General features: G+C 48.5%; 1 pseudogene; it reads right to left on the reverse strand.

The window, feature by feature from the left end:
- Positions 1–1,699: 1,699 nt before the first annotated feature.
- LOC116077458 lies at positions 1,700–3,957 on the reverse strand (annotated as a pseudogene).
- Positions 3,958–13,262: the final 9,305 nt, after the last annotated feature.

Below are 13,262 nucleotides of genomic sequence, written 5' to 3' on the forward strand. Positions count from 1 at the left end.
GGGGGAGGGCACAAACCAAACCAACACCTGCTCTGGTGGCTGAAATGGAACTGGAAGATAAGTGAATTGGTCAAGGTGTTGTCTTGTGTCTGCAATGCCAGCACCCAGGGCTAAAGCCAGAACATCTCTGCAAATTTGAGGCCAGCCTAGGCAACAAAGTGACTTCTAGAACAAGCCTGGGCTACAACATGAGAGACTGTCTCTGAAAAGGGGGGTGGTTGCTAGAGATGTAGCTCAGTTAGCAGAATGCTTAGATTGCACAAAGCCTTGTTCCATCCCCCAGCACCACATAAAACTGGGCACAAAGTCACATGCCTGTAATCCCAGCCCTTGGGAGGTGAAGGCGGGAGGATCAGAGACTTAGGGTAATCCTTGGCTACATGGTAAATTCAATGTCTATCCTAGGCTACAGGTGACCCTGACTCAAAAAAAAAAAAAAATCCCAAACAAACAAACAGTAAAACCAAGAGCACACAGCAAAGCATAGTCACCTGCTCTGGCGGGTGTCGGGACCCTCCCAGGTGATTTAAGGTTCATTGTACCCCCAACCTGGGCCTCAGTTCATCCACCTGTGAAAAGAGCCAGTCAGTAGCCTCTTGGCCTCACCAGAAAAGGTTGTAGGACCAGGAAGGGCTGCCGGCCTTAGTCTTCATTGGCTGGACTTGGAATCACGCAGGGGTCCCTCCTCTGAGTGAGTCTATGAGATGTTTCCAGAAAGCTCCACTGAGGAAGAATCATCCTAAATGTGGATGGTGCTATCCCATGGGCTGGGCTCCTAGACTCTCCTGTCACATCTTCATGGACGCGATAAAATACTTTGACGAGCAAACTTGAAGGAGAAAGGGTTATTTTCCTTCAGAATTCAAGGTATAATCCATCAAGGCAACAGGAGTGGAAGGAGGTCACGTGACACCCACAATCTGGAAACAGGGGGATGGAATGCATGCTGGTTTGCAGCTCTCTCCACTGTATACAGCCCGAGATCCCCTGACCAACGAATGGCCCTGCTCGTGACCAAGACGGATCTTCCCACGTCAATTAGTAAACTGAGGTAATTCCCCCAAAAGCTTGATCCTGTCAGACTGACAACACAGACAGGACTTAAAGGGGGGGGAGGAAAAGGCCAGCTGAGGATCGGCATTCATCTCTTCCTGCTTCCTGAAACATCAGACTCAACGCTCGCTGCCATATCTTCCTGGTCATATATGGAACTGATTTTCCTCACACCATGGGCCAAAATCAACCTCTTCTTTATGTCCAACTGTTGGGTTATTGCCAGAACTCCCTTCTGGGGAGATGTAAACAAATGTCTATCTCCTCCTTACAGGGTTCCAGTGACAAGGCAAAGTAAGCTACAGGCCAGGTTATGGACCCAAGGAGTTTATTAGGTTCACTTACAGATCGTGGGTGAGGTGTTAATTTACAGAAGCCTCAGAGCTGCCGCACTGCTGGAAAACCTAACCCCTGAATGGCTGTTGACTACCTCGTGGCTGTGTGGCTAGAACCCCACCTCTTAGCTAACCTTCCCAGCCTGTGCACTCTATCTAGCACCAAAGGCCACATGCTGTTAGAGCAGAATTACATACAAATGGCAGTTCAGACAGTTCAGGAGGGAGCAGCTGGGCTCTCAGAAGAGTGTCTAATGACCCTGTCCACCTCTCCTTCTGTAAGGGAATGTGAACAGCCATCAAAGCTGATCTCAGGGTCTCTTGCAAAGAGTCATAGCCATGCTGATGAAGATGGCGGCCATCGTACTTGGGAGCACAGCCGTGCTGATGTCACACTTGGAAGCACGGGTATATTGTCACAGGGATGAGAAAAGTAACTAAGGTAGAAAATCGCTACCTTATGAGAGGGTTGTCACTATGAAGAATGTGCCCGCAGGCCTTCAGACTGTGTGTGAGAGAAATGGAGAAGACTGTGGTAAGACTTAGATGCTGTGATCAGTTTGATGGGCCACCAGATGAGAGTCAGGAAGACCAGACAGCTGAGAAAAATGTGTGTAGTAGAGCCCGGGCTCAGGAGAGTTCAGAGGGAAGTATAGCTCTATTCAGAACTGGACTATTGGCCATTGTGTTCTTGTCTGGCTGAGAATGGCTGCCTTTCTGCCCATGGCTCCAGTTGAAAAGCAATGGACTGAGATGTTTAGTAAAATGTCAAGAGAGGGCATTCAAGCTGCAGGATGGTGACTGCTCATTGGTTTTTTGAGACAGGGTTTCTCTGTGTAGCCCTCGATGTCCTGGAACTCACTCTGTAGACCAGGCTGGCCTCGAACTCGGAAATCCTCCTGCCTCTGCCTTGCAAATGCTGGGATTAAAGGCGCGTGCTACCACTGCCCTACTGCTCATTGCTTTTAATCAGTTCTGCCATGAAAGAGTTCTAGATATGAGGAAAATGTACTGTATGATAAGGAAAAAGGTATGAGTTTCAAGATGTAGAGAAGTCAGATGCAGAAAGCAGCTGAAAATGTAAAAAGATTATTGCCATAGAGAAACACTGACCTCTGCCCCAAGACAATAAAACACAGAGCCTCGCCGGGTGGTGGTGGCACACGCCTTTAATCCCAGCATTTGGGAGGCAGAGGCAGGCGGATTTCTGAGTTCAAGGGCAGCCTGGTCTACAGAGTGAGTTCCAGAACAGCCAGGACCACATGGAGAAACCCTGTCTCAAAAAACCAAAGCCAAAACCAAAACCAAAACAAACCAACACAGAGCCTCTTTGAAGACAAGACTGTCAAGCTTGGATGGAGATCACCACTGAAGAGCTCCCTGCTAGACAACTGCATAGGCAAGTTCAACGGATAAGGCTCTCAGAGACCAGACTTCTTTCTTTTTAAAAGATTTATTTATTTTATGTATTTTTTTCTTTCATCACAAATATATTTTATTCAAGTTTCTAACACAAATGAATTATTTTGGTTTTGAATTACAGAACTAAGTCCAAACTGAAAACAAATAGCTTCTAGTTTTTTTGTTTGTTTGCTTGTTTTTTCAAGACAGGGTTTCTCTGTGTAAAAGAGCCCTTGGTGTCTTGAAATTGCTCTGTAGACCAGGTTGGCCTTGAACTCAGAGAGAGGCACCTGCCTCTGTCTCTTGAGTGCTGGGAGCAAAGGAGTGCGGTACCACACCTGGCTCCCTTTCCAGTCTTTGAGGGTCTACCAGGCCAGGCCCTTCTCAGCTGTCTTAGTCAGGGTTTCTATTCCTGCACAAACATCATGACCAAGAAGCAAGTTGGGGAGGAAAGGGTTTATTGAGCTTACACTTCCACATGGCTGTTGATCACCAGAGGAAGTTGGGACTGGAACTCAGGCAGGTCAGGAAGCAGGAGCTGACGCAGAGGCCATGGAGAGATGTTTCTTACTGGCTTGCTTCTTCTGGCTTGCTCAGCCTACTCTCTTATAGAACCCAAGACTTCCAGCCCAGGGATGGCACCACCCACAAGGGGCCCTACCCCCTTGATCACTAATTAAGAAAATGCCCCATAGCTGGATCTCATGGAGGCATTTCCCCAACTGAAGCTCCCTTCTGTGATAACTCCAGCCTGTGTCAAGTTGGCACACAAACCCAGCCAGTACAATGGCCTTTGCTCTGCTTTCCCCTTCGACCCCCCGTTTCTTTTCTCTCTTGGCCTTCAGTCTTTTTCATTGCCTCTGGTTTATCCATGGCCATGCTAGTCTAGAAGAGTCTTTCTGTTTCTCTTAATTTCAGTTTCCATTTTCATATCATCCTTTCCCTCATCCACGTCACACTGTACTTCCTCACACTGCGTTTTCTCCTGGCAGTGTTTGGGCACCACCACAATTGCCATTTCTTCAGTGTCTTTCATTAGAGTATCACCGTCAACTCTGAGAATACTTTTAAGTCTGCTGAGCTCCCTTGTCGCATTCTTCTTTCTCTTCTCAGCTCGCATCTTCCTTTTCCTCTTACTCTGCAAGCTTTTAGCCATGCTTTTCCTGAGAAACACGACCGCACACCACACATAAGATGCCCAGGATTTGAACTCAGGACCTTCAGAAGAGCAGTTGGTGCTCTTACCCACTGAGCCATCTCACCAGCCCCCCAGACTACTACTTAATGCATCCATTTATTGTCCAGATCATGGACGCTTGCACCAAGGTTCCAGAAAAACCACTGAGGCCAGGTAATGTGTGGCAAGGTTGGTTTCCCTGCAAGGAGTCTAGTGTGCAAAGCTATGAAAGTGAACTCTAGATTGTACTGGAGCCCCTAGGGTACTGGTCCTCAACCTGTGGACTGCGACCCACTCAGGGGTCCCACCACTCATATATCATAGGTTTGTGTTACAATTCACAATAGCAACAGAAATAAAGTTATAAAGTAGCAACAAAAAAAAGTTTATGGTTGGGGTCACCACAGAATGAGGAACTGTATTAAAGGGCCGCAGCATTAGGAAGGCTGAGAAGCACTGTTCTAGCTTGTCGACTATGCCAGGGTTCCAAGGAGAACTACAGGCACTGAACTCAGCTGACCTGAGAGAGGCTGCAGACCTGCAGGAGTGGACTACCCAAGCCTCTTGGAACCCAGACACGGCTGCCACACGTTCCAGATGCCAGACATGGAACTATAGGGCTTCCCTCAAAAGTCTTGACCCTGCTTTGGCCCACCTTTCCTTGCTACCTCCGCGGTGTTCCCTTACAGATCGTGGCTGTTCGTTCCTCGCCATTCACTTTGCAGATTTATGTAAGCACAGACAGGACACACACGTGCGCCTGTCTGCCGTTGTCATCACCACACAGCCTGGCTGTTGGCGTTAGTGACTCTGATGGCCAGCGTCTGCCCTTTCTATGATGGCTTCGAGGTTCTTGGAGGAAATGTTGCGAATGGCTCAGCCCAGTGAGATGGATATCCGTGGCACATCAGGAGCACCGCCAACTCCTGCTGAGGACCAGAAACTTCCGTGTGTTTGATCTTCTTGTTCCCATATCCAGTTGTGAGCATCAGGCCTTTGAGTCTTCCACACCCAGGTGCTGGTACTTCTGGGTTCCTTCCAGGCATGCATCATTTTGACACATCGTCTGACCGGTGCCAGCTGCACTTCTTGAACCCCTTTCTGATGATCTTGGGCTTCACCGGAGGCTGGAGGGCAGCCATGGTGCCCCACGGGAGGTGGCAGCCATCTGGCAGGCAGTACCGAGGGAGAAAGTACTGTGTGTCATTTTATATTGGAAATACATAACTTATACATATCTTGTTTTTACAGGGGTTCAAAGAAATAGCTACGAGTCTCAGATGAGATCCCAGTTTTTCTTTTCTTTTCTTTTTTTTAAAAAGATTTATTTATTTTACATATGTGAGTACACTGTTGCTGTTGCTGTCTTCAGACACACCAGAAGAGGGCCTCTGCAGATCCCATTACAGATGGTTGTGAGCCCCCATGTGCTTGCTGGGAATTGAGCTCAGGACCTCTGGAAGAGCAGTCAGTCCTTTTAACCACTCCAGCCCGAGTTCCCAGCTTTTCAGCAATATTGGAACTATTAAGATTTTTGGGGTAGCCAGGCAGTGGTGGCGCACGCTTTTAATCCCAGCACTTGGGAGGCAGAGGCAGGCAGATTTCTGAGTTCGAGGCCAGCCTGGTCTACAGAGTGAGTTCCAGGACAGCCAGGGCTATACAAAGAAACCTCATCTTGAAAAAAACAAAAAACAAACAAAAATATTTTGGAGACTCAGCCAGGCTTGATGACACACACCTTTAATCCCAGCACTTGGGAGGTAGAGGTAGGTAGATCTCTGAGTTCAAGGCCAACCTGGTTTACAGAGTTCTAGGACACTAGGGCTATACAAAGAAACCCTGCCTCAAAAAAGCCAAAGACCAACAACAATAACAAAAAAAGTTTTTTGGGAGGGGACGGAGCTAGGGTGGGGTAGGGATTCATACAATGAACAATGCAAGCCTTTGAGGGGAAAGGCTGAAGTGTTACAAGTAAAAATACTTGGTTTGGGTAATGGATTTCGGAAGAATGGGCCTGTGACAGTGAACTGATCTTCATCGTCGACCATATCAGATTTGGAATTACCTAAGAGACACACCTTGTGGCCTGCCAAGGGTATTTCCAGAGAGGTTTAATGGAAGGTAGAAGGCAGAGCCTGAACATGGGCAGTACCATCCCATGACTGAATAAAGAAGAAATGGGAAAGCATGATGACTGTCATTCTCTTCTCTCTGCCTCCTAACTGACAACTTGATGCGACCAATCTCCTCACATGGCCACAGCTGTGAGCCACTTTGGGCTCTACACCTTCATATTGTAAGGGACTGTGTCCCCTCAAACCACAAGTCTTCCTTAAATCGCTTTTGTTGGATAGTTTGTCCCTGTGCTTAGACAAGTAAGTAATGCACAGACTGTGAGCTCACGGATCCACTGCAGTATGAATGGGCTTGAGGGGCCTGATCTGGCAGGTCCTAAGGATACGGGGCTCCCATTGAGGAACTCTCCAACGGCCTTTCATCATCCTCTCAGGAGGAAGTCCTGTCACCCACTTGATCTCGCTTGCAGATGGTCTGGTAACCTGTTTCCTTGGGAACCTACACGGCACTTGGATTTCTCTACCTCTCTGAAGCTTGGCTCCATCAGGACTCCAACCAGTCCTGGACTGTGGTCCCTCTCAGAGCTCTCCAACGTTTCCATGCCCTTGACCTCATGTTTTCTTTGCCTACATTTAAGCTCCTCTAGACCCCCAAAGCTCTGCCCCTCCTCCCCTTCCACAAGAAACCAACTGCATTAGCAACCTTTCTGCTGCTATGGTAAGGCAGCATAACCAAGACAACTTAGAGAATTGTTTGTTTAGGGCTTACAGTCCAAGAGGGTTAGAGTCCGTGATGGCAGAGCAGAGGCAGCAAGCAAAAGGTGGTGGCAGGATCAGATGCTGAGAGCTCACACTTATCTCCAGCCACAAACAGAAAGCAGAGAGCTCACTTGAAACCATAGGAGTCTTTTTGAAACCTCAAAGCCCGCCCCCAGTAACATACTTCCTCCAGCAAGGCTGTACCTTCTAATCCTCTTTAAACAACTGCTAACTGAGGGCCAAGCACTCGGGTGCTGGAGGCTTACTGGAGACATCTTTATTTAAACCACCTACCTGGTTCTATGCTGTCCCACAGCTCTCCTGAAGGATGGGGGATGCCAGGATTGGGGCCGCACAGTACATACCCGTGGAATCCTGTCTTCCCTCTCCTACTTTCCAGTGCTGGGCTACGTGGTCTGAAAACTTCCTACTCCTGACCTCTGAGAATAGAGCCTTCCTGTCTTATCACATGACCATCTCAGCGGTTCCTACCCCTGGAGATTAAGCATCTCTCTCCCTGCTGGTCCTCTCTCCCTGCTGATCCTTCCTGCCTGTGCTCTCAGGGATCCCTCCTGGTGAGGCCCTTAAACTGTACCATCCACCAGCCCACACCTTCTAGACACAGAGCTTTAGCTGTCTGGCTCTGTGGATGCTGGGCTTCTGGGAGCTCCATGGTGATCACGTGACTGCCAAGGAGCTCCATGGTGATCACTCCCAGAGCATCAAGCTGGGATGTCTTTCTGGAGTGTATAGCATGGCTCGTTCTGTGATCACGTGACTCCCAGAGCATCAGGCTGGGGTGTCTTTCTGGAGTGTATAGCATGGCTCGTTCTGTGATCACGTGACTCCCAGAGCATCAGGCTGGGGTATCTTTCTGGAGTGTATAGCATGGCTCGTTCTGTGATCACGTGACTCCCAGAGCATCAGGCTGGGGTGTCTTTCTGGAGTGTATAGCATGGCTGGTCCTTCTGGTTCTTACGTTTCACATTTGTTCGCAGCTGCACTCATCCCTGCCTTTGGGGGCCCCTTTGAGTCCCTACTTTCTGTCTTTCATAAGCAGCTTCCCTGTGAGATCTTGCCTTCCAGAAACTACCACAAAAGTGTGTTTCCAGCATTTGTATCTTGGGACATTGGCCTAAGTCTAGTGTGATGAGACACACCTGCTGTCCACACTTGGGAAGCTGAGGCAGAAGGATCATGGGTCAGCCTAAGCTAAGTAGAGAAGTCCTACCATGAGAGAGAGAAGGGGGGAGGGGGAGAAAGAGAAATACATTTGATGTTAAAATAAAATTTTACAAAATAAAAGGGAAGTAGCTATTGGAGTCCTGAAGCATTAATCATCATTTCCACGTCGACTTGTGGTTCCCGTGCACAATGCCCAGCAGCTTGGAGGGGATCTGGAGGAGAAAGTGAGCAGCCCTCCCACAAGAATATTATTGAGCTGCCCACTCTGGGCTTCAGGACCCTCATTCTCCTCCCAAATCACAGCCTGCTCCTTCTGCTGACAGAAGTAACTTCTTGCCACCACTTCTTTGTGGGTGACTCACAGGATCTCAGGAGAGCTTAAAGTACCCTTTTCATTGTCCTTAAAATCACAGGTTAGTTAAAGGAACGCATCCTCCTGAGGGCAGAGCTCAGGGGTAGATAACTTGCCCCCCATGTGGAAAGCCCCAGATCCCATACTCAGCACCATGACAAATTTAAAAATAGACAGACAAACAGACAGATGTGGGGGTAACCTCGGCACCCAGGAGATGAAAACAAGGGAATTGTAGCACTCTGGGCTATCGAGAAAGAATCAGGCAGAACCCTGACTCAATAACATGGAATAATAATGCTGGTCTGTACATGGCATAAGCTCTACTTGCTGCCAGGGACTAACAGCTAAATTTCCAAATACTTTGCAAACTTCAAGTGGCTGGCATCACATTAGCATCTTGATAAGGCAGAACAGCAACTGCCACAAAACAGGATAAAGCCAGAAGGTCCCAGGGGGAGCCAGGCACAGATTCCAGCTGGGGAAATGGCCCAGAGAAAATGGGCTACAGACACACAGGGGTGCCCTTGGCCAAGCTGAACTGTTCCTCACACTCCTGGTGACTCATCCTGACTCATCGAACAAGAGGTAGGGCCTCTGGGTTCTGAGACAGAGGTCATGGCCGAGGCTATCTCCTGGCCAGTGTCTGAGACTCACAGGGTAGTAACTAACTTGGCCACATGGTGTTTTAGCCTAGCTTGAAGGGAGGTACAAAGCAACGGTCCTGCTTCCATCCCAGGTGAGCCATAAGCTTATCTGAGAACTGCAGGTCTCTGCCTTGGGGGGCACCTCTAAGCCATGACCTAGCTGTCCCCCACCCCAGGTGTGACCTGGACAGCCACGTCATGCCTGCCACAGAGGAAACATGGAGAAACCAGCTTGGGCCACCCCCGCAGGGTGGGAGCCACTTCCCAGCCTGCTCCTCCTCCCCCTCTTCCCTCCAGGGAAATGAATGATTCTGCTAATTGCTGCTAATGAGCTACATAGCCAGTCAGGGTGGCTGTTTCTGCAGCCAGGAGGCTGACAGGGCGGGGAGCTGCAGGTGTGTGAAAGAGCAGCCACCTCAGGGAGCAGCCACCATGTGTGCTGGGTGGTCCCTGGCCCCGGCTCCGGCTTCCATACCTGACTCTTCAAGCCATGACCTTCATTCTGGGGGGTGGGGAGCTGAACTTTGAGCAGGTGTCTCAAAGAGAGTCCTTCAAATCAGATGCTGAGAAATTGGCACCATGATCCTGAGTTGCTCAAGACTTGAGTTGGGGAATCATCCTTGATTCATTTCTTCCTCCCCACCTACATCTGTCTTCCACATTGCATGAATACTGTGAAGGTCTGGAAGATCCCAGTGGATCCGGGAACTTTTCTCCATGGCCACAGACCCCATGGAAAAACCCAGACACTGCAACAGCCTCAGCCCAGGCTGTTCTAATGTTTAGAGAAGTTTCCAAAGACAGAGCATGGGCAGAGAGACCCACATCCAGACACTAGGCAGAGCTCGGGGAACCCTGCAGAAGAGAGGGAGGAAGGGTGGTTGAGGATACCTGGAAAGCACAGCTCACAGAAACAACTAAGCAGGGCTACCAGGGGCTCCCAGAGACTGCAGCAGCATTCAGAGAGCCTGCATGGGTCTGCCCTAGGTCCTCTGCATATGTTGTGGTTGTTTAACCTGGGGTCTGCGTGCAACTCCTAACAGTGGGGATGGGGCTGTCTGACTCTTGCCCGCTCTTGGGACCCTTTCCCTCCTACTGGGATGTCTCACCCAGCTGTGATATGAGGTTTGTGCCTGGTCTTACAGCATCTTATTGTATCGTTTTTTGGGTGATGTCACTGGGGGGGGGAGGCTGCTCTTTTCAAAGGGAAATGGGAACTCAGTGGATCTGGGGGAGAGAGGAGGTGGGGTAACTTGGAGGGGGTGGAGGAAAGACAGGGTTTGTTTGGATGCACTGTTTGAGAGAAAAATAAGTAAAAAGAGAAAAAAAAAACCAGAGAGATGAATTAGGGCCAGTGTGATAGTTCTTCAGGTGAAGAATGGCACTTGCCGCCAGGTCTGACAACCTGAGTTATACTCCAGAACTCACATGGTGGAAAGAGAGAGTCAAATCTTATAACCTGTCCTCTGTCTTCTACATATATGTTGTTGTGTGCCAGTGTTAGTATGCATGCACATGTATGAACACACACATAAATGTAATAATAGCAACATTTTAAGGTCATCCTCATCTACATTCTAGGCTACTGGAGGCTCTGCCTCAAATAAACAAACAAATTTAAACAAACCAGCGTCGTTCTAGTTTTCCAGTAAAAGCCCCCTGTGATTGCTGCTTTCGGAGGGGTCTAAGCCCTTAGCCGGCTGACCCTGGCCGGCTGACCCTGCCGGCTGACCCTGCTGACTTCTCTGCCTTCCTTCCTTGCTGCTCCGGCCTCTTTCCTCCGCGCAACCACACTGGTCCACTATTTCCGCCCCGCCCCTCTCGGTGCAGCGCCTTTGTGCACACTGCACAGTGTGCCTGAAGAGCCCAGCCATGTCCAGAGCTGGTGTCTTCTCTTCAGTCCTAATGCAAGTGGCATCCTCTCTACCCCTGTTCAGAAACGTAAGGGAGCCTTGAGGTGGAAGGTGAAAGAAAGCACTGGGTGGGAGCCGCCAAGGATGCCTCGCAGCGCAGCAGCGTCTGCTTTACCTCCCTCTGCTTAGAAGTGTCTAACTGGAGGTAATGGAGGCACAAAAAGAAGAGTTTCTTGGCACACAGCTGCCACTAAAGCACACAAGTCCTGAGCACTGGGACACAGCAGGCGACACTGGCCGCACGGGTTCCTGTCCCTCCTTTGACGGTAAACACGAAGTGAATTGAGTTCTCTTTTGAGCATGTCATAACTATACCTTTAGAAAAGGCCTGGGACAGTCAGAAGAGGGCATGGAGATCCCTTGGAACTAGAGTTACAGACAGCTGTGAGCCGCCATCTAGGTGCTGGAAACCAAGCCTGGGTCGTCTGTAACAGGAGTAAGTGCTGTTAACTGACAAGCCGCCGCTCCACAGCAGGCTGCATGTCTTAACAGGCTCCTTCACTGACTGATAAGCAGCATCTCTGAGATGGTTTTAGGGAAGCCATCATTGTGCCTACTGGGATCTTTTGTGGACCATTCATTTCTCTCATTAAAGCTTTGTTTATTAGTTTATTTATGACATCACTATGTAGCCCTAGCTATTCTGGAACTCACTCTGTAGGCCAGGCTGGCCTCGAACTCACAGAGATCCACGTGCCTCTGCCTCTTGAGTGCAGAAATCAAAGGCATGCACCACCACACCTGGATCATTTAGGTATTCTTAAAAGTGTTTATTGTAGCCGGGCGGTGGTGGCGCTCACCTTTAATCCCAGCACTTGGGAGGCAGAGGCAGGCGGATTTCTGAGTTTGAGGCCAGCCTGGTCTACAGAGTGAGTTCCAGGACAGCCAAGGCTACACAGATAAACTGTCTTGAAAAACCAAAAAAGAAAAAGTGTTTATTATAGGTTTTTATTTGTTTTTTGAGACAAGGTCTTACATCGTAGTAAAGGCTTGCATAGCTCAAGCTAGCCTTGAATTTGTAGCAATCCTCCTGCCTCAGCCTCCCGAGTGCTGAGATTACAGGTGTAAATTAACAGGCCCACAGTAATATACTCATTGTTAACACATGTACTCTAATTATGATTTCAATGTTGTGAGCACAAGAACTGACTTTGCAAGACTTTCAAATCGACACTAGAACGCTACGCGTCATCCAGCAGACACTTTGCAGAAATTTGATCTGGAGGGCTATGCGTCCTTGGTCTTCTGCTCAGGTAGTGTTCCCTTTGTTTGTTTGTTTGGTTTGGTTTGGTTTGGTTTGGTTTATTGAGACAGGGTTTCTCTGTGTAGCCCTGGCTGTCCTGGAACTCACTCTGTAGACCAGGCTGGCCTCAAACTCAGAAATCCACCTGCCTCTGCCTCCCAAGGGCTGGGATTAAAGGTGTGCACCAGCACTGCCTGGCTGTCCCCTTCATTTGACAGTAAAAATTATTTCAAGGGGCTGCAAGATGGCTCAGCAGGCACAGGTGTTTGCCACACAAACCTTGCTAGCTGAGTTTGACCCCTAGAACACATAGAAAGAGACAACTCCACTAAGTTGTCCTTGACCTCCATGTGTGCACTATGTCATACACACATGAATTTTTAAAATTATTCCAAATACTGTATTTGATTGCTCTGTAAGATAAAACCACTTTTAAGATTTATTCTTATCTTATTTACTTTTATTTATCTATTTACTTAATTTTTTTTTTGAGACAGGATTTCTTTGTGTAGTCTTGGCTGTCCTGGAACTTGCTCTGTAGACTAGACTGGACTTGAACTCAGAAATCCACCTGTCCCTACCTCCTGAGTTCTGGGATTAAAGGCATCACTACACTCTGCTTATCTTTGTTTTTTTTTTTTTTTCTTATGTGTATGTGTGCACTTACCTATTGTATGTGTGAGTCCCCAAGAAGGTGTGAAGAACGTTGAAGTCCCTGGTGCTGGACTTAGAGATAATTGCAAACCACCCAATGTGGATGCTGAGAACTGAACTTGAGTCCTCTAGAAGAGCAGTAAGCATCCTTAATCAAGCCCACTCCAGGCCCAGCTCCAACCCACCCTTGTGGATCTGCTGGGTGCCCTCAGCTACTACTGTTCCAGCACCATGCCTGCCTGTCTGCTGCCATGCTCCCAGCCATGATGGTCATAGACTTACCTCTGAAACTGTAAGCAAAATCTCAGTTAAATGCTTTCTGCTATAAGTTTTTTGGTCATGGTGTCTCTCCACAGCAATAGAACAGTAACTAAGACAGACAAAGCACTCATGCACATTAAAAAAAAATCTAAAAAAAAAAAATTAAAATCACAAATCAGCTAATTAAAAGAAAGTCTCAAAATTTTT

Source organism: Mastomys coucha, unplaced genomic scaffold (genome assembly GCF_008632895.1).
Source record: "Mastomys coucha isolate ucsf_1 unplaced genomic scaffold, UCSF_Mcou_1 pScaffold5, whole genome shotgun sequence".
Classification (NCBI taxonomy): domain Eukaryota; kingdom Metazoa; phylum Chordata; class Mammalia; order Rodentia; family Muridae; genus Mastomys; species Mastomys coucha.